This window comes from Rutidosis leptorrhynchoides, chromosome 8 (assembly GCF_046630445.1).
Source record: "Rutidosis leptorrhynchoides isolate AG116_Rl617_1_P2 chromosome 8, CSIRO_AGI_Rlap_v1, whole genome shotgun sequence".
Classification (NCBI taxonomy): Eukaryota; Viridiplantae; Streptophyta; class Magnoliopsida; order Asterales; family Asteraceae; genus Rutidosis; species Rutidosis leptorrhynchoides.
The window spans coordinates 175,221,931-175,243,372 of record NC_092340.1 but is presented as its reverse complement, the minus strand read 5'-3'; positions in this window follow the sequence as shown (position 1 = coordinate 175,243,372).

Sequence of the window (21,442 nt, the reverse complement as noted above, 5' to 3'; positions counted from 1 at the left end):
CCCATCAACATAATATCTCTTCCCTTATACTCCGGGCAAAAACGAACCTTCGCCATAAAGGTCGTCTTGAGAGTATTCAAGTCCATAGAACCCTGTTGCAAATTTTGCAACTCATCATGCAAATCCGATAAATCGGCTTGTGTCCGGAACTCCTCGAAGAATTCCTTCTTAAAATCATCCCACGATAACCCCATAAACGCTTCACCACCAACAATATCAATTTTACCATCCAACCAATCCTTCGCCCTACCCCGCAACAAGCTAGTAGCGAGTCTTGTCCTCTTCTCGGGAGGGCATTCAATAGTGCGAAAACACCCTTCGACATCCGAGATCCATGTTGTGCTTATCAAAGGATCCGGTTCCCTGTCATACATTGGAGGTTTAGTTCTCATGAAGCTCTTAAGACAACGCTCCATTTCACTACTACTTCAAAATTCAGAATACTTCCTATACATTTCTTCTCGTAACGCATCCATTTGCTCCACCACGGCAACTGCAACTCTAGTGTTAAACTCATTGTCGCTCGCCTCGATCCCGTTTCTCGTCGTCATTCTAAAGAATGCAAAATGATTAGTCCACGAACGTATAAAACCACACGCACAATGTCGCCCCATCTTGCTAAACACTCGTTGTACATCACTTGTTAGACATGATTTGTACTCGTAACAATGGTAGCTAGTCATTATTACGTGCACACGCCGTCTCAACTAATTAGTACAATGACTATCTCGCTAAATGATATAACCCAATACAAACAAAAATTTCTACGCAATATAAACACACGCAAGAATTAATATCACGATACAAGCCACAATCCTAGTTAGTTCACCTATACGCCAAGGCAATAACCAAATCCCTGTCTGACCCGTTCACCTACAAGTGCCGCAACAAATAAGCACACACAGAAGTCTAAGTCTAGGCACCTATCTCAAGTCACCTAAATCCCTTAGACCATGCTCTGATACCACTTGTAACGACCCAACCCGTCGATTACCGGGCCATAAAATTTTTTCCCTTTTAATATACATTAAATAACACTCTAGGTCCCATTACACAATTTCCAAAACATATTTGTTATCAAAGTAAGTTCAACGAACTTAAAAACATACAACAATAATTTAAACTCCTTAGTACAATAATACGTTAGTTAAATCATAACCCGGTTATTACTCATGTGTAGTGACCCGAACTTTTCCATGTTTATATATATATTAAATGAAATTGTTATTTACATGATTAAGTGTTTCCAACATGTTAAGCAATCAAACTTGTTAAGACTTGATTAATTGAAATAGGTTTCAAATAGACAATTGACCACCCAAGTTGACCGGTGATTCACGAACGTTAAAACTTGTAAAAACTATACGATGACATATATATGGTTATATATATAGTTAACATGATTTTATTATAAGTATGTATCTCATTAGGTATTTTAACAATGAGTTATATACATAAAAATGAGACTATTAATTTAAGAAACTCGAAAACGATATATATAACGATTATCGTTATAACAACGTCTTACTAGGTACATATGAATCATATTAAGATATTGATACACTTGGTTAATTATGTTAAATGATAAGTAAATATATTATTAAGTGTATTAACAATGAAATACATATGTAAAAATAAGACTACTAACTTAATGATTTCGAAACGAGACATATATGTAACGATTATCGTTGTAACGACATTTAACTGTATATATATCATACTAAGATATATTATATATCATAATATCATGATAATATAACAATTTAACATCTCATTTGTTATAATAAACAATGGGTTAACAACATTAAACAAGATCGTTAACCTAAAGGTTTCAAAACAACATTTACATGTAACGACTAACGATGACTTAACGACTCAGTTAAAATGTATATACATGTAGTGTTTTAATATGTATTCATACACTTTTGAAAGACTTCAAGACACTTATCAAAATACTTCTACTTAACAAAAATGCTTACAATTACATCCTAGTTCAGTTTCATCAACAATTTTACTCGTATGCACCCGTATTCGTACTCGTACAATACACAGCTTTTAGATGTATGTACTATTGGTATATACACTCCAATGATCAGCTCTTAGCAGCCCATATGAGTCACCTAACACATATGGGAGCCATCATTTGGCAACTAGCATGAAATATCTCATAAAATTACAAAAATATGAGTAATCATTCATGACTTATTTACATGAATACAAAATTACATATCCTTTATATCTAATCCATACACCAACGACCAAAAACACCTACAAACACTTTCATTATTCAATTTTCTTCATCTAATTGATCTCTCTCAAGTTCTATCTTCAAGTTCCAAGTGTTCTTCATAAATTCCAAAAGTTCTAGTTTCATAAAATCAAGAATACTTCCAAGATTGCAAGTTTACTTCCAAGTTTTCTAAATCCATTCCAAATAATTATCCAAGATCAAGAAACCTTTGTTACTTACAGTAGGGTATCTTTCTAATACAAGCCATCCGAGGATCCTTTGAAGCTAGATCTATTTTTCTCATTTTCAGTAGGTTTATCTAAGGAACTTGAGGTTCGTGAATCAACCAGTGGCCAAGTCTTACTTCCCGACGAAGTAAAAATCTGTGAAAGTGAGTTATAGTCCCACTTTTAAAATCTAATATTTTTGGGATGAGAATACATGCAGGTTTTATAAATGATTTACAAAATAGACACAAGTACGTGAAACTACATTCTATGGTTGAATTATCGAAATCGAATATGCCCCTTTTTATTAAGTCTGGTAATCTAAGAATTAGGGAACAGACACCCTAATTGACGCGAATCCTAAAGATAGATCTTTTGGGCCTAACAAACCCCATCCAAAGTACCGGATGCTTTAGTACTTCGAAATTTATATCATATCCGAAGGGTGTCCCGGAATGATGGGGATATTCTTATATATGCATCTTGTTAATGTCGGTTACCAGGTGTTCACCATATGAATAATTTTTATCTCTATGTATGGGATGTGTATTGAAATATGAAATCTTGTGGTCTATTGTTACGATTTGATATATATAGGTTAAACCTATAACTCACCAACATTTTTGTTGACGTTTAAAGCATGTTTATTCTCAGGTGAATACTAAGAGCTTCCGTTGTTGCATACTAAAATAAGGACAAGATTTGGAGTCCATGTTTGTGTGATATTGTGTAAAAACTGCATTCAAGAAACTGATTTCGATGTAACATATTTGTATTGTAAACCATTATGTAATTGTCGTGTGTAAACAGGATATTTTAGATTATCATTATTTGATAATCTACGTAAAGCTTTTTAAACCTTTATTTATGAAATAAAGGTTATGGTTTGTTTTAAAAATGAATGCAGTCTTTGAAAAACGTCTCATATAGAGGTCAAAACCTCGCAACGAAATCAATTAATATGGAACGTTTTTAATCAATAAGAACGGGACATTTCAGTTGGTATCCGATCGTTGGTCTTAGAGAACCAGAAAATGTGCATTAGTGTGTCTTATCGAGTTTGTTAGGATGCATTAGTGAGTCTGGACTTCGACCGTGTTTTCTTTAAAAATGATTGCTTAACATTTTTGTTGGAAACTATATATTATTAACATGTATATATTATGTGATATATTAATCTCTTAACATGTTTGATATTGTGTGATAGATGTCTACCTCTAGCACAAATCCCATTGACTCACCTAATAATAACGAAGAGTCGAATATATATTGGACTGATTCACAAGTTCTCGAAGAAGAACCGGAAGAAGAATTAGAACCGGAAGAGGAGGAACCGGAGGAGGAAATAGAACCGGTGGGGGAAATAATAAAACGGTTAAGTAAAAGAAAATTCTCAACCAACCGACCAAGGTTAATTATGGTCAATGGTGTTTCCGCCAAGGAAGCAAAATATTGGGAGGATTACCAATTCTTCGATGAATCGGATTCCGACGAGAATTCCGATGATGTTATAGAAATTACCCCAACTGAATTTAAAAAGGCAAAAGAAAATAATAAGGGAAAGGGCATAAAAATAGAGAAATCTAATTCCAACCCCGATGAACTTTATATGTATCGTCAACCCCCGAAGCCCTTAAGTTGTAACAATGACCCGGGAACCTCTAAACCACCAGGTTTTTCTAAACCGTTGTGGAAAACGACAGCTCGTATTAGGGGAACATCATATATCCCTAGAAACTTGGCAAAACGAACCAAAACCGAAGAAGAAGAAACGAGCGAGTCAGAATAAGATAGTTGTATTCGTGTGGTGTAATATATGTAATATAGTGTGCTTTTGCTTTATGATATATGTAAAAATTGCTTGTATTAATAAGTATTTTTTTTATGAATATAACTCTTGTCTATTTTACAGTATAAAAACACAAAATGGATAGACAACCCAATATTTTAAGAGACCTACCCGGAGACATGATTGATGAAATCTTGTCTAGAGTCGGTCAGAATTCTTCGGCACAACTATTTACAGCGAAATCAGTTTGTAAGACATTCGAAGAACGTTCCAAGAATGCCTTGGTTTATAAGAGACTTTTGTTTGAAAGATGGGGGATATCACATTGGGAAACCCATAAGTTACGATGTGTTTACTTTGACGCATATATTGCGGGGAACCCAAATGCTATTTTACGCAACGGGTTAAGAAATTATTTTGACTCAATGTATCCGAATATAGGACTTCATGATTTAGAAAAAGCAGTTAACATGCAACATAAAGAAGCATGCTATGCTTACGGGTTAGTAATGTTCGCTTCTCACCAAAGTGAGAAAAAGAACATCGGGCTACAACTATTAAACAAAACGTTCCCACAAGTGACGGAGTCGGTAATTGGGGTAAGAAATGAGGTTTTTAGGTTATTACGAGACCGTTGGTCATTACGTAACCCTCGTCCCTTTGACGACGTTACAACACGCTGTCTTATCAACGGCCATAACGGTTATGTTCCACAAGACCAAGGATGGGAAGTAGTCCTAGTAAAACCAGAATGCATGACTTGTTTCTGGACGTATGAATTACGTGTCTTTATTGCCTTTGCTGAACGACTTGTGTACTAGCTAGAATTATCTTGACAACTATCTTGTATCAAAGTTATTGTGTGCTATATTTCATGCTTTATGTAAAATAAGCGGTATTGTAAGTTTGTAAAATATTGTATAAAAGTTTGAACGCGAAATATTATTATAATCAGTTTTTCATATAGAATTGTAGTAGTTGAATTGTATATTAGCTACTAAGTATGAACTTAACGGGTAGGTACTACCCGAATTTAAACTTATAAAACGCTAATATGAAGAAAAAGCTTTTATAAATGAGTTCATATTATGCTACGAAATACTATTAACTACTCTTAATATTCTGTATGATTAACTTGTTCCATTTGACTATTTTGAAGGAAATGGCACCGACTATTCGACACACCGTGAATATGAATGAAGAGGAATTCCGTACTTTTCTAGCTTCAAACATAGCCACAGTACAGGCTGCGCTACATACCAACAATAACCTTGGATCTAGCAGTACAGGAAATCGTGTAGGATGCACCTACAAAGAATTCACTGCCTGCAAACCTTTGGAATTTGATGGAACCAAAGGACCGATCGGATTGAAACGGTGGACCGAGAAGGTCGAATTGGTGTTTGCCATAAGTAAGTGTACTGAAGAGGACAAAGTGAAGTACGCTACGCATACCTTCACAGGTTCTGCGTTAACATGGTGGAATACCTATCTAGAGCAAGTGGGACAAGATGATGCGTACGCACTACCATGGTCAACATTCAAGCACTTGATGAACGAGAAGTACCGTCCTAGAACTGAGGTCAATAAGCTCAAGACAGAACTTAGAGGGTTACGAACCCAAGGATTTGATATTGCCACGTACGAAAGACGATTCACAGAATTGTGCCTATTGTGTCCGGGAGTCGAAGATGAGGAAGAGAAGATCGACGCGTTTGTGAAAGGATTACCGGAAAGAATCCAAGAAGATATAAGTTCACACGAGCCCGCCTCCATACAACAGGCATGTAGAATGGCTCACAAACTAGTGAACCAGATTGAGGAAAGAATTAAAGAACAGACGGCTGAAGAGGCCAATGTGAAGCAAGTCAAAAGAAAGTGGGAGGAAAATGGTGATAAGAATCACCAATACAACAACAACAGCAATTACAATAATAATCGCAACAATTATCCCAACAATCGCAACATCAATCGCAACTACAACAAACGGCCCAACAACAACAACAACAACAACAGCAACTACAACAAACATCCCAACAACAATAACAACCGCAACAACAACAACAATCAGAAGCAGCTATGCCAAAGGTGTGAAAAGTATCACTCGGGGTTCTGCACCAAATTTTGCAACAAGTGTAAAAGAAATGGTCATAGCGCGGCGAAGGGTGAGGTCTACGGACCAGGGGTTAATAGAACGAAAGGAACAAATGGTGTCGGAACGAGTAATGGCGGAGCAAGTAGTGTCAGAGCAAGTTATGCCAATGTAGTTTGTTATAAATGTGGAAAACCGGGCCACATTATTAGAAATTGCTCGAACCAGGAGAACACGAATGGACAAGGCCACGGAAGAGTTTTCAATATTAATGCGGTAGAGGCACAGGAAGACCCGGAGCTTGTTACGGGTACGTTTCTTATTGACAATAAATCTGCTTACGTTTTATTTGATTCGGGTGCGGATAGAAGCTATATGAGTAGAGATTTTTGTGCTAAATTAAGTTGTCCATTGACACCGTTGGATAGTAAATTTTTACTCGAATTAGCAAATGGTAAATTAATTTCAGCAGATAATATATGCCGGAATCGAGAAATTAAACTGGGTAGCGAAATATTTAAGATTGATTTGATACCAGTAGAGTTAGGGAGTTTTGATGTAATAGTTGGCATGGACTGGCTGAAGAAGGTGAAAGCAGAGATCGTATGTTATAAAAATGCAATTCGCATTGTACGAGAAGAAGGAGAACCCTTAATGGTGTACGGAGAAAAGGGCAACATAAAGCTACATCTTATTAGTAATTTGAAGGCACAAAAACTAATAAGAAAAGGTTGCTATGCTGTTCTAGCACACGTCGAGAAAGTACAAACTGAAGAAAAGAGCATTAATGATGTTCCTGTCGCAAAAGAATTTCCCGATGTATTTCCGAAAGAATTACCGGGACTACCTCCACATCGATCTGTTGAATTTCAAATAGATCTTGTACCAGGAGCTGCACCAATAGCTCGTGCTCCTTATAGACTCGCACCCAGCGAGATGAAAGAACTGCAAAGCCAACTGCAAGAACTATTAGAACGTGGTTTCATTCGACCAAGCACATCACCATGGGGAGCTCCTGTTTTGTTTGTCAAGAAGAAGGATGGTACATTTAGGTTGTGTATTGACTACAGAGAGTTGAACAAACTTACCATCAAAAACCATTATCCACTGCCGAGAACTGACGACTTATTTGATCAACTACAAGGCTCGTCGGTTTATTCGAAGATCGATTTATGTTCTGGATATCATCAAATGCGAGTAAAGGAGGATGATATTCCAAAAACTGCTTTTAGGACGCGTTATGGTCATTACGAGTTTATGGTTATGCCGTTTGGATTGACTAATGCACCAGCTGTGTTCATGGACCTTATGAACCGAGTGTGTGGGCCATATCTTGACAAGTTTGTCATTGTTTTCAACGATGACATACTTATTTACTCAAAGAATGATCAAGAGCACGAAGAACATTTGAGAAAAGTGCTAGAAGTATTGAGGAAAGAAAAACTGTACGCTAAGTTTTCAAAGTGTGCATTTTGGTTGGAAGAAGTTCAATTTCTCGGTCACATAGTGAACAAAGAAAAAACTGTATCCAGGTGGACCCGGCAAAGATCGAAACCGTTGAAAAGTGAGAAACCCCAAAAACTCCAAAGCATATACATCAATTTTTAGGATTGGCTGGTTACTACAGAAGATTCATCCAAGATTTCTCCAAAATAGCAAAACCCTTGACTGCATTAACGCATAAAGGGAAGAAATTTGAATGGAAGGATGAACAAGAGGAGGCGTTTCAATTATTGAATAAAAAGCTAACTACGGCACCTATATTGTCATTGCCTGAAGGGAATGATGATTTTGTGATTTATTGTGACGCATCAAAGCAAGGTCTCGGTTGTGTATTAATGCGACGAACGAAGGTGATTGCTTATGCGTCTAGACTGTAGTGACCCGAACTTTTCCATGTTTATATATATTAATTGAGATTGATATTTACATGATTAAATGTTTCCAACATGATAAGCAATCAAACTTGTTAAGACTTGATTAATTGAAATGTGTTTCATATAGACAATTGACCACCCAAGTTGACTGGTGATTCACGAACGTTAAAACTTGTAAAAACTATATGATGACATATATATGGATATATATAGTTAACATGATACTATGATAAGTAAACATATCATTAAGTATATTAACAATGAACTACATATGTAAAAACAAGACTACTAACTTAATGATTTTTAAACGAGACATATATGTAACGATTATCATTGTAAAGACATTTAATGTATATATATCATATTAAGAGATATTCATACATGATAATATCATGATAATATAATAATTTAAAATGTCATTTGATATTATAAACATTGGGTTAACAACATTTAACAAGATCGTTAACCTAAAGGTTTCAAAATAACACTTACATGTAACGACTAACGATGACTTAACGACTCAGTTAAAATGTATATACATGTAGTGTTTTAATATGTATTTATACACTTTTTAAAGACTTCAATACACTTATCAAAATACTTCTACTTAACAAAAATGCTTACAATTACATCCTCGTTCAGTTTCATCAACAATTCTACTCGTATGCACCCGTATTCGTACTCGTACAATACACAGCTTTTAGATGTATGTACTATTGGTATATACACTCCAATGATCAGCTCTTAGCAGCCCATGTGAGTCACCTAACACATGTGGGAACCATCATTTGGCAACTAGCATGAAATATCTCATAAAATTACAAAAATATGAGTAATCATTCATGACTTATTTACATGAAAACAAAATTACATATCCTTTATATCTAATCCATACACCAACGACCAAAAACACCTATAAACACTTTCATTCTTCAATTTTCTTCATCTAATTGATCTCTCTTAAGTTCTATCTTCAAGTTCTAAGTGTTCTTCATAAATTCTACAAGTTCTAGTTACATAAAATCAAGAATACTTTCAAGTTTGCTAGCTCACTTCAAATCTTGTAAGGTGATCATCCAACCTCAAGAAATCTTTGTTTCTTACAGTAGGTTATCATTCTAATACAAGGTAATAATCATATTCAAACTTTGGTTCAATTTCTATAACTATAACAATCTTATTTCAAGTGATGATCTTACTTGAACTTGTTTTCGTGTCATGATTCTGCTTCAAGAACTTCGAGCCATCCAAGGATCCGTTGAAGCTAGATCCATTTTTCTCTTTTCCAGTAGGTTTATCCAAGGAACTTAAGGTAGTAATGATGTTCATAACATCATTCGATTCCTACATATAAAGCTATCTTATTCGAAGGTTTAAACTTGTAATCACTAGAACATAGTTTAGTTAATTCTAAACTTGTTCGCAAATAAAAGTTAATCCTTCTAACTTGACTTTTAAAATCAACTAAAAACATGTTATCTATCTATATGATATGCTAACTTAATGATTTAAAATCTGGAAACACGAAAAACACCGTAAAACCGGATTTACGCCGTCGTAGTAACACCGCGGGCTGTTTTGGGTTAATTAATTAAAAACTATGATAAACTTTGATTTAAAAGTTGTTATTCTGGGAAAATGATTTTTATTATGAACATGAAACTATATCCAAAAATTATGGTTAAACTCAAAGTGGAAGTATGTTTTCTAAAATGGTCATCTAGACGTCGTTCTTTCGACTGAAATGACTACCTTTACAAAAACGACTTGTAACTTATTTTTCCGACTATAAACCTATACTTTTTCTGTTTAGATTCATAAAATATAGTTCAATATGAAACCATAGCAATTTGATTCACTCAAAACGGATTTAAAATGAAGAAGTTATGGGTAAAACAAGATTGGATAATTTTTCTCATTTTAGCTACGTGAAAATTGGTAACAAATCTATTCCAACCATAACTTAATCAACTTGTATTGTATATTATGTAATCTTGAGATACCATAGACACGTATACAATGTTTTGACCTATCATGTCGACACATCTATATATATTTCGGAACAACCATAGACACTCTATATGTGAATGTTGGAGTTAGCTATACAGGGTTGAGGTTGATTCCAAAATATATATAGTTTGAGTTGTGATCAATACTGAGATACGTATACACTGGGTCGTGGATTGATTCAAGATAATATTTATCGATTTATTTCTGTACATCTAACTGTGGACAACTAGTTGTAGGTTACTAACGAGGACAGCTGACTTAATAAACTTAAAACATCAAAATATATTAAAAGTGTTGTAAATATATTTTGAACATACTTTGATATATATGTATATATTGTTATAGGTTCGTGAATCAACCAGTGGCCAAGTCTTACTTCCCGACGAAGTAAAAATCTGTGAAAGTGAGTTATAGTCCCACTTTTAAAATCTAATATTTTTGGGATGAGAATACATGCAGGTTTTATAAATGATTTACAAAATAGACACAAGTATGTGAAACTACATTCTATGGTTGAATTATCGAAATCGAATATGCCCCTTTTTATTAAGTCTGGTAATCTAAGAATTAGGGAATAGACACCCTAATTGACGCGAATCCTAAAGATAGATCTATTGGGCCTAACAAACCCCATCCAAAGTACCGGATGCTTTAGTACTTCAAAATTTATATCATATCCGAAGGGTGTCCCGGAATGATGGGGATATTCTTATATATGCATCTTGTTAATGTCGGTTATCAGGTGTTCACCATATGAATGATTTTTATCTCTATGTATGGGATGTGTATTGAAATATGAAATCTTGTGGTCTATTATTATGATTTGATATATATAGGTTAAACCTATAACTCACCAACATTTTTGTTGACGTTTTAAGCATGTTTATTCTCAGGTGATTATTAAGAGCTTCCGCTGTCGCATACTTAAATAAGGACGAGATTTGGAGTCCATGCTTGTATGATATTGTATAAAAACTGCATTCAAGAAACTTATTTTGTTGTAACATATTTGTATTGTAAACCATTATGTAATGGTCGTGTGTAAACAGGATATTTTAGATTATCATTATTTGATAATCTACGTAAAGCTTTTTAAACCTTTATTGATGAAATAAAGGTTATGGTTTATTTTAAAATGAATGCAGTCTTTGAAAAACGTCTCATATAGAGGTCAAAACCTCGCAACGAAATCAATTAATATGGAACGTTTTTAATCAATAAGAACGGGACATTTCAGTTGGTATCCGAGCGTTGGTCTTAGAGAACCAGAATTTTGCATTAGTGTGTCTTATCGAGTTTTTTAGGATGCATTAGTGAGTCTGGACTTCGACCGTGTTTACTTGAAAAATGATTGCTTAACAAATTTTGTTGGAAACTATATATTTTTAACATGTGAATATTATGTGATATATTAATCTCTTAACGTGTTTGATATTATGTGATAGATGTCTACCTCTAGAACAAGTCCCATTGACTCACCTAATAATAATGAAGAGTCAAATGTAAATTGGAATGATTCGTGGACTGATTCACAAGTTCCCGAAGAGGAACCGGAAGAAGAGTCGGAATCGGAAGAAGAATCAGAACCGGAAGAAGAGGAACCGGAGGAGGAAATAGAACCGGTGGGGGAAATAATAAAACGGTTAAGTAAAAGAAAATTCTCAACCAACCGACCAAGGTTAATTATGGTCAATGGTGTTTCCGCCAAGGAAGCAAAATATTGGGAGGATTACCAATTCTCCGATGAATCGGATTCCGACGAGAATTCCGATGATGTTATAGAAATTACCCCAACTGAATTTAAAAAGGCAAAAGAAAATAATAAGGGAAAGGGCATAAAAATAGAGAAATCTAATTCCAACCACGATGAACTTTATATGTATCGTCAACCCCCGAAGTCCTTAAGTTGTAACAATGACCCAGGAACCTCTAAACCACCAGGTTTTTCTAAACCGTTGTGGAAAATAACAGCTAGTATTAGGGGAACATCATATATCCCTAGAAACTTGGCAAAACGAACCAAAACCGAAGAAGAAGAAACAAGCGAGTCGGAATAAGATAGTTGTATTCGTGTGGTGTATTATATGTAATATAGTGTGCTTATGCTTTATGATATATGTAAAAATTGCTTGCATTAATAAGTATTTTTTTTTATGAATCTAACTCTTGTCTATTTTACAGTATAAAAACACAAAATGGATAGACAAGCCAATATTTTAAGAGACCTACCCGGAGACATGATTGATGAAATCTTGTCTAGAGTCGGTCAGAATTCTTCGACACAACTATTTAAGGCGAGATCAGTTTGTAAGACATTCGAAGAACGTTCCAAGAATGCCTTGGTTTATAAAAGGCTTTCGTTCGAAAGATGGGGGATATCACATTGGGAAATCCATAAGTTACGATGTGTTTACTTTGACGCATATATTGCGGGGAACCCAAATGCTATTTTACGCAATGGGTTAAGAAATTATTTTGACTCAATATATCCGAATATTGGACTTCGTGATTTAGAAAAACCAGCTAACATGAAACATAAAGAAGCATGTTATGCTTACGGATTAGTAATGTTCGCTTCTCACCAAAGTGAGAACAAGAACATCAGGCTACAACTATTAAACAAAACGTTCCCACAAGTGACGGAGTTGGTAATTGGGGTAAGAAATGAGGTTTTTAGATTGTTACGGGAGTGTTGGACATTACGTAACCCTCGTCCCTTTGACGACGTTACAACACGCTGTCTTATCAACGGCCATAACGGTTACGTTCCACAAGACCAAGGATGGGAAGTAATCCTAGTAAAACCAGAATGCATGACTTATTTCTGGACGTATGAATTACGTGTCTTTATTGCCTTTGCTGAACGACTTGTGTACTAGCTAGAATTATCTTCACAACCATCTTGTATCAAATTTATTGTGTGCTATATTTCATGCTATATGTAAAATAAGCGGTATTGTAAGTTTGTAAAATATTGTGTAAAAGTTTGAACGCGAAATATTATTATAATCAGTTTTTCATATAGAATTGTAGTAGTTGAATTGTATATTAGCTACTAAGTATGAACTTAACGGGTAGGTACTACCCGAATTTAAACTTATAAAACGCTAATATGAAGAAAAAGCTTTTATAAATGAGTTCATATTATGCTACGAAATACTATTAACTACTCTTAATATTCTGTATGATTAACTTGTTCCATTTGATAATTTTGAAGGAAATGGCACCGACTACTCGACACACCGTGAATAAGAATGAAGAGGAATTCCGTATTTTTCTAGCTTCAAACATAGCCGCAGTACAGGCTGCGCTACATACCAACAATAACCTTGGATCTAGCAGTACAGGAAATCGTGTAGGATGCACCTACAAAGAATTCACTGCCTGCAAACCTTTGGAATTTGATGGAACCGAAGGACCGATCGGATTGAAACGGTGGACCGAGAAGGTCGAATCGGTGTTTGCCATAAGTAAGTGTACTGAAGAGGACAAAGTGAAGTATGCTACGCATACCTTCACAGGTTCTGCGTTAACATGGTGGAATACCTATCTAGAGCAAGTGGGACAAGATGATGCGTACGCACTACCGTGGTCAGCATTCAAGCACTTGATGAACGAGAAGTACCGTCCCAGAACCGAGGTCAATAAGCTCAAGACAGAACTTAGAGGGTTACGAACCCAAGGATTTGATATTACCACGTACGAAAGACGATTCACAGAATTGTGCCTATTGTGTCCGGGAGCATTCGAAGATGAGGAAGAGAAGATCGACGCGTTTGTGAAAGGATTACCGGAAAGAATCCAAGAAGATATAAGTTCACACGAGCCCGCCTCCATACAACAGGCATGTAGAATGGCTCACAAACTAGTGAACCAGATTGAAGAAAGAATTAAAGAACAGACTGCTGAAGAGGCCAATGTGAAGCAAGTCAAAAGAAAGTGGGAGGAAAACGGTGATAAGAATCACCAATACAACAACAACAGCAATTACAACAATAATCGCAACAATTATCCCAACAATCGCAACATCAATCGCAACTACAACAAACGGCCCAACAACAACAACAACAACAACAGCAACAACAACAACAACAACAACAACAGCAACTACAACAATCATCCCAACAACAATAATAACCGCAACAACAACAATAATCAGAAGCAGCTATGCCAAAGGTGTGAAAAGTATCACTCGGGGTTCTGCACCAAATTTTGCAACAAGTGTAAAAGAAATGGTCATAGCGCGGCGAAGTGTGAAGTCTACGGACCAGGGGTTAATAGAACGAAAGGAACAAATGGTGTCGGAACGAGTAATGGCGGAGCAAGTAGTGTCGGAACAAGTTATGCCAATGTAGTTTGTTATAAATGTGGAAAACCGGGCCACATTATTAGAAATTGCCCGAACCAGGAGAACACGAATGGACAAGGCCGCGGAAGAGTTTTCAATATTAATGCGGCAGAGGCACAGGAAGACCCGGAGCTTGTTACGGGTACGTTTCCTATTGACAATAAATCTGCTTACGTTTTATTTGATTCGGGTGCGGATAGAAGCTATATGAGTAGAGATTTTTGTGCTAAATTAAGTTGTCCATTGACGCCTTTGGATAGTAAATTTTTACTCAAATTAGCAAATGGTAAATTAATTTCAGCAGATAATATATGTCGGAATCGATAAATTAAACTGGTTAGCGAAACATTTAAGATTGATTTGATACCAGTAGAGTTAGGGAGTTTTGATGTGATAATCGGTATAGACTGGTTGAAAGAAGTGAAAGCAGAGATTGTTTGTTACAAAAATGCAATTTGCATTATACGAGAAAAAGGAAAACCCTTAATGGTGTACGGAGAAAAGGGCAACACGAAGCTACATCTTATTAGTAATTTGAAGGCACAAAAACTAATAAGAAAAGGTTGCTATGCTGTTCTAGCACACGTCGAGAAAGTACAAACTGAAGAAAAGAGCATCAATGATGTTCCCATTGCAAAAGAATTTCCCGATGTATTTCCGAAAGAATTACCGGGATTACCCCCACATCGATCCGTTGAATTTCAAATAGATCTTATACCAGGAGCTGCACCAATAGCTCGTGCTCCTTACAGACTCGCACCCAGCGAGATGAAAGAACTGCAAAGCCAATTACAAGAACTTTAGAGCGTGGTTTCATTCGACCAAGCACATCACCGTGGGGAGCTCCTGTTTTGTTTGTCAAGAAGAAAGATGGTACATTCAGGTTGTGTATCGACTACCGAGAGTTGAACAAACTTACCATCAAGAACCGCTACCCACTACCGAGAATCGATGACTTATTTGATCAACTACAAGGCTCGTCTGTTTATTCAAAGATTGACTTACGTTCCGGGTATCATCAAATGCGGGTGAAAGAAGATGATATTCCAAAGACTGCTTTCAGAACACGTTACGGTCATTACGAGTTTATGGTCAAGCCGTTTGGTTTAACTAATGCACCGGCTGTGTTCATGGACCTTATGAACTGAGTGTGTGGACCATACCTTGACAAGTTTGTCATTGTTTTCATTGATGACATACTTATTTACTCAAAGAATGACCAAGAACACGGTGAACATTTGAGAAAGGTGTTAGAAGTATTGAGGAAGGAAGAATTGTACGCTAAGTTTTCAAAGTGTGCATTTTGGTTGGAAGAAGTTCAATTCCTCGGTCACATAGTGAACAAAGAAGGTATTAAGGTGGATCCGGCAAAGATAGAAACTGTTGAAAAGTGGGAAACCCCAAAAACTCTGAAACACATACGCCAGTTTTTAGGACTAGCTGGTTACTACAGAAGGTTCATCCAAGACTTTTCCAGAATAGCAAAACCCTTGACTGCATTAACGCATAAAGGGAAGAAATTTGAATGGAATGATGAACAAGAGAAAGTGTTTCAGTTATTGAAGAAAAAGCTAACTACGGCACCTATATTGTCATTGCCTGAAGGGAATGATGATTTTGTGATCTATTGTGACTCATCAAAGCAAGGTCTCGGTTGTGTATTAATGCAACGAACGAAGGTGATTGCTTATGCGTCTAGACAATTGAAGATTCACGAACAAAATTATACGACGCATGATTTGGAATTAGGCGCGGTTGTTTTTGCATTAAAGACTTGGAGGCACTACTTATATGGGGTCAAAAGTATTATATATACCGACCACAAAAGTCTTCAACACATATTTAATCAGAAACAACTGAATATGAGGCAGTGTAGGTGGATTGAATTATTGAATGATTACGACTTTGAGATTCGTTACCACCCGGGGAAGGCAAATGTGGTAGCCGATGCCTTGAGCAGGAAGGACAGAGAACCCATTCGAGTAAAATCTATGAATATAATGATTCATAATAACCTTACTACTCAAATAAAGGAAGCGCAACAAGGAGTTTTAAAAGAAGGAAATTTAAAGGATGAAATACCCAAAGGATCGGAGAAGCATCTTAATATTCTGGAAGACAGAACCCGGTATAGGGCTGAAAGGATTTGGGTACCAAAATTTGGAGATATGAGAGAAATGGTACTTAGAGAAGCTCATAAAACCAGATACTCAATACATCCTGGAACGGGGAAGATGTACAAGGATCTCAAGAAACATTTTTGGTGGCCGGGTATGAAAGCCGATGTTGCTAAATACGTAGGAGAATGTTTGACGTGTTCTAAGGTCAAAGCTGAGCATCAGAAACCATCAGGTCTACTTCAACAACCCGAAATCCCGGAATGGAAATGGGAAAACATTACCATGGATTTCATCACTAAATTGCCAAGGACTGCAATTGGTTTTGATACTATTTGGGTAATAGTTGATCGTCTCACTAAATCAGCACACTTCCTGCCAATAAGAGAAGATGACAAGATGGAGAAGTTAGCACGACTGTATTTGAAGGAAGTCGTCTCCAGACATGGAATACCAATCTCTATTATCTCTGATAGGGATGGCAGATTTATTTCAAGATTCTGGCAGACATTACAGCAAGCATTAGGAACTCGTCTAGACATGAGTACTGCCTATCATCCACAAACTGATGGGCAGAGCGAAAGGACGATACAAACGCTTGAAGACATGCTACGAGCATGTGTTATTGATTTCAGAAACAGTTGGGATCGACATCTACCGTTAGCAGAATTTTCCTACAACAACAGCTACCATTCAAGCATTGAGATGGCGCCGTTTGAAGCACTTTATGGTAGAAAGTGCAGGTCTCCGATTTGTTGGAGTGAAGTGGGGGATAGACAGATTACGGGTCCAGAGATTATACAAGAAACTACCGAGAAGATCATCCAAATTCAACAACGGTTGAAAACCGCCCAAAGTTGACAAAAGAGCTACGCTGACATTAAAAGAAAAGATATAGAATTTGAAATTGGAGAGATGGTCATGCTTAAAGTTGCACCTTGGAAAGGCGTTGTTCGATTTGGTAAACGAGGGAAATTAAATCCAAGGTATATTGGACCATTCAAGATTATTGATCGTGTCGGACCAGTAGCTTACCGACTTGAGTTACCTCAACAACTCGCGGCTGTACATAACACTTTCCACGTCTCGAAATTGAAGAAATGTTTTGCTAAAGAAGATCTCACTATTCCGTTAGATGAAATCCAAATCAACGAAAAACTTCAATTCATCGAAGAACCCGTCGAAATAATGGATCGTGAGGTTAAAAGACTTAAGCAAAACAATATACCAATTGTTAAGGTTCGATGGAATGCTAGTAGAGGACCCAAGTTCACCTGGGAGCATGAAGATCAGATGAAGAATAAATACCCGCATCTATTTCCAGAAGATTCGTCAACACCTTCAACAGCTTAAAATTTCGGGAAGAAATTTATTTAACGGGTAGGTACTGTAGTGACCCGAACTTTTCCATGTTTATATATATTAATTGAGATTGATATTTACATGATTAAATGTTTCCAACATGATAAGCAATCAAACTTGTTAAGACTTGATTAATTGAAATGTGTTTCATATAGACAATTGACCACCCAAGTTGACCGGTGATTCACGAACGTTAAAACTTGTAAAAACTATATGATGACATATATATGGATATATATATAGTTAACATGATACTATGATAAGTAAACATATCATTAAGTATATTAACAATGAACTACATATGTAAAAACAAGACTACTAACTTAATGATTTTTAAACGAGACATATATGTAACGATTATCGTTGTGAAGACATTTAATGTATATATATCATATTAAGAGATATTCATACATGATAATATCATGATAATATAATAATTTAAAATCTCATTTGATATTATAAACATTGGGTTAACAACATTTAACAAGATCGTTAACCTAAAGGTTTCAAAACAACACTTACATGTAACGACTAACGATGACTTAATGACTCAGTTAAAATGTATATACATGTAGTGTTTTAATATGTATTTATACACTTTTGAAAGACTTCAATACACTTATCAAAATACTTCTACTTAACAAAAATACTTACAATTACATCCTCGTTCAGTTTCATCAACAATTCTACTCGTATGCACCCGTATTCGTACTCGTACAATACACAGCTTTTAGATGTATGTACTATTGGTATATACACTCCAATGATCAGCTCTTAGCAGCCAATTTGAGTCACCTAACACATGTGGGAACCATCATTTGGCAACTAGCATGAAATATCTCATAAAATTACAAAAATATGAGTAATCATTCATGACTTATTTACATGAAAACAAAATTACATATCCTTTATATCTAATCCATACACCAATGACCAAAAACACCTACAAACACTTTCATTCTTCAATTTTCTTCATCTAATTGATCTCTTTCAATTTCTATCTTCAAGTTCTAAGTGTTCTTCATAAATTCTACAAGTTCTAGTTACATAAAATCAAGAATACTTTCAAGTTTGCTAGCTCACTTCAAATCTTGTAAGGTGATCATCCAACCTCAAGAAATCTTTATTTCTTACAGTAGGTTATCATTCTAATACAAGGTAATAATCATATTCAAACTTTGGTTCAATTTCTATAACTATAACAATCTTATTTCAAGTGATGATCTTACTTGAACTTGTTTTCGTGTCATGATTCTGCTTCAAGAACTTCGAGCCATCCAAGGATCCGTTGAAGCTAGATCCATTTTTCTCTTTTCCAGTAGGTTTATCCAAGGAACTTAAGGTAGTAATGATGTTCATAACATCATTCGATTCCTACATATAAAGCTATCTTATTCGAAGGTTTAAACTTGTAATCACTAGAACATAGTTTAGTTAATTCTAAACTTGTTCGCAAATAAAAGTTAATCCTTCTAACTTGACTTTTAAAATCAACTAAATACATGTTATATATCTATATGATATGCTAACTTAATGATTTAAAATCTGGAAACACGAAAAACACCGTAAAACCGGATTTACGCCGTCGTAGTAACACCGCGGGCTGTTTTAGGTTAATTAATTAAAAACTATGATAAACTTTGATTTAAAAGTTGTTATTCTGAGAAAATAATTTTTATTATGAACATGAAACTATATCCAAAAATTATGGTTAAACTCAAAGTGGAAGTATGTTTTCTAAAATGGTCATCTAGACGTCGTTCTTTCGACTGAAATGACTACCTTTACAAAAACGACTTGTAACTTATTTTTCTGACTATAAACCTATACTTTTTTCTGTTTAGATTCATAAAATATAGTTCAATATGAAACCATAGCAATTTGATTCACTCAAAACGGATTTAAAATGAAGAATTATGGGTAAAACAAGATTGGATAATTTTTCTCATTTTAGCTACGTGAAAATTGGTAACAAATCTATTCCAACCATAACTTAATCAACTTGTATTGTATATTATGTAATCTTGAGATACCATAGACACGTATACAATGTTTCGACCTATCATGTCGACACATCTATATATATTTCGGAACAACCATAGACACTCTATATGTGAATGTTGGAGTTAGCTATACAGGGTTGAGGTTGATTCCAAAATATATATAGTTTGAGTTGTGATCAATACTGAGATACGTATACACTGGGTCGTGGATTGATTCAAGATAATATTTATCGATTTATTTCTGTACATCTAACTGTGGACAACTAGTTGTAGGTTACTAACGAGGACAGCTGACTTAATAAACTTAAAACATCAAAATATATTAAAAGTGTTGTAAATATATTTTGAACATACTTTGATATATATGTATATATTGTTATAGGTTCGTGAATCAACCAGTGGCCAAGTCTTACTTCCCGACGAAGTAAAAATCTGTGAAAGTGAGTTATAGTCCCACTTTTAAAATCTAATATTTTTGGGATGAGAATACATGCAGGTTTTATAAATGATTTACAAAATAGACACAAGTATGTGAAACTACATTCTATGGTTGAATTATCGAAATCGAATATGCCCCTTTTTATTAAGTCTGGTAATCTAAGAATTAGGGAACAGACACCCTAATTGACGCGAATCCTAAAGATAGATCTATTGGGCCTAACAAACCCCATCCAAAGTACCGAATGCTTTAGTACTTCGAAATTTATATCATATCCGAAGGGTGTCCCGGAATGATGGGGATATTCTTATATATGCATCTTGTTAATGTCGGTTACCAGGTGTTCACCGTATGAATGATTTTTATCTCTATGTATGGGATGTGTATTGAAATATGAAATCTTGTGGTCTATTATTATGATTTGATATATATAGGTTAAACCTATAACTCACCAACATTTTTGTTGACGTTTTAAGCATGTTTATTCTTAGGTGATTATTAAGAGCTTCCGCTGTCGCATACTTAAATAAGGACGAGATTTGGAGTCCATGCTTGTATGATATTGTATAAAAACTGCATTCAAGAAACTTATTTTGTTGTAACATATTTGTATTGTAAACCATTATGTAATGGTCGTGTGTAAACAGGATATTTTAGATTATCATTATTTGATAATCTACGTAAAGCTTTTTAAACCTTTATTGATGAAATAAAGGTTATGGTTTGTTTTAAAATGAATGCAGTCTTTGAAAAACGTCTCATATAGAGGTCAAAACCTCGCAACGAAATCAATTAATATGGAACGTTTTTAATCAATAAGAACGGGACATTTCATAGACAATTGAAGATTCACGAGCAAAATTATACGACGCATGATTTGGAATTAGGCGCGGTTGTTTTTGCATTAAAGACTTGGAGGCACTACTTATATGGGGTCAAAAGTATTAT